At 48.2% G+C, this 1,943-nt stretch overlaps 1 protein-coding gene across 2 annotated transcripts in view; it reads right to left on the bottom strand.

Moving 5' to 3' along the window:
- Positions 1-1,623, bottom strand: part of rusc2 (RUN and SH3 domain containing 2) — a 128,524-nt gene extending 126,901 nt beyond the window's left edge. For both annotated transcript variants that reach the window (XM_043688079.1, XM_043688072.1), the window contains exon 1: positions 1,537-1,623. The gene's annotated coding sequence lies outside the window, so the exon portion shown is untranslated. The remainder of the gene's footprint in view (positions 1-1,536) is intronic.
- Positions 1,624-1,943: the final 320 nt, after the last annotated feature.

Below are 1,943 nucleotides of genomic sequence, written 5' to 3'. Positions count from 1 at the left end.
TTGAAGAAGGAGGCCATCTGGGTTGTACGGATTTGGAACTGGTCCTCGTGGGAGCAGATGCGACGGAGACGAATGAATTGGGAATATGAGATGGCGTTTTTACAGGGGGCAGGGAGGGTTCCGAGCGGAACCCTCCAGTCACAAGGGATGAACTCAGATTTCTCCAGTTTCCTCATTTCCCCTCCCCCCACCTTGTCTCAGTCAAATCCCTCGAACTCAGCACCGCCTTCCTAACCTGCAATCTTCTTCCTGACCTCTCCACCCCCACCTCAAGTCTGACCTATCACCCTCACCTTGACCTCTTTCCACCTATCGCATTTCCAACACCCCTCCCCCAAGTCCCTCCTCCCTACCTTTTATCTTAGCCTGCTGGACACACTTTCCTCATTCCTGAAGAAGGGCTTATGCCCGAAACGTCGATTCTCCTGTTCCCTGCATGCTGCCTGACCTGCTGCGCTGTTCCAGCAACACATTTTCAGCTCTGATCTCCAGCATCTGCAGACCTCACTTTCTCCTCAATAATGATGTTACCTAACAGGGTGATGAAATGTCTGAAAATAAACCTGCCAGCTCAGCAAGCAAAAGTACAACCTGAGTCCAACTGTATAAACTGCAAGACCTAGACAGCATTCAAGCTTGAGTTAATAAGTAACAAATGGCATTCATACCACAAAAATATCAATCAATGTTCATCTCCCATGACAGACAATCTAACTACTTCCTGTCCTGGAATATTATGTCTACATGAGGAATTTGCAGGTGTAAATCCAATGGGTATCCCTCTGAAACCGTCATCGGGCCTTTATATTGCTAGATTATGTCAAGGGACCAAATATGAGTATTTGCAGCAAAATCTATCTTTTACAACAACAGTAGGATTCCTCCAAATCAATCAGTTGACCGTTTTCAATCATGAAAGGTGAACTGGGCCAAATACATAAATAAGGGGACTAAATGTGCAGGCTTAAAAATGTCTTGCTGCCCACATTTAAACCCATTTGTAAAATTCACTTTAATATCCGGTTGGTATTAGAATAGAAGTTGCTCGATTGCAAATCCTTTCTGAAAATTATCTGATAGCAGTCTGCCCCTAGGTTCAGCAGTGAACTGATTAGAGGCCCGGAGCAAACAAAAACAGCAAATTGATGGGGTAACCCAGCAGCAATATCAATAGAAATAAACTAAAACATGTTTTTATCCAGTCATTCCGATCAATTGTCTGTTCAATTCTTCTTGTATGCATACCTCCCTCAGAAACAAAATGAGATCATTGTGCAAAGATAACTGGTGAAATAGTTCACTGTCATTCAAATCTCCACAATGTGCTGTGTCCCAATAGATTTCAAAACATAGCGGGCGGGAGTTAGCCTGCAGCCCCGGCTCCGTGTCCAAGCTGGCCTTCAGCTCGAATAAACAAGGGGAAACAGCCCGAGGCCGGAGAATATCCCAGGGGGAGAGGTAACAAAGACATCCGGAACCCTCTCCCTCCCCATCCGCGCCCCTGATCCATAATCCCCGGTGCCTAACCTCACTCACCAGCCTCTCGGCCGCGACCGCCGTCTCCCCGGTGACAAGAACCCGACAGGACGTCACAACATCTCTGCCCGAGTACCAATCACAGAGCGATCCACACACCATCGCCCCGCCCCCGTAAGTTTCCCCTTCCCGTTACCAGTGGCTCCGTCCCCAGCCCGTCACGGTCCCCCTACCGTTACCATTGGCCCCTCCCAGTCCGCTGCCCGACACCACAGGCTCCTCCCCCTCCCAAACCGCGTCACTGTCCCCCAGCCGTCACATCTGGATCCTGTTGCAGGAATTCGCAAACACGGTCACAGTCACATAACCGTCACCACATCCGGGATACAACCCCTTTTATTCCGACACAGTAAGCTATGGCAGATATTTAAGGAGGTAATTCATGATTCAACAAAGCAAAAAAAAAA

Source organism: Chiloscyllium plagiosum, chromosome 1, assembly GCF_004010195.1.
Source record: "Chiloscyllium plagiosum isolate BGI_BamShark_2017 chromosome 1, ASM401019v2, whole genome shotgun sequence".
Taxonomy (NCBI): Eukaryota; Metazoa; Chordata; class Chondrichthyes; order Orectolobiformes; family Hemiscylliidae; genus Chiloscyllium; species Chiloscyllium plagiosum.
Note: the sequence above shows the minus strand (reverse complement) of the source record. Positions and strands in the feature narration are given on the sequence as shown.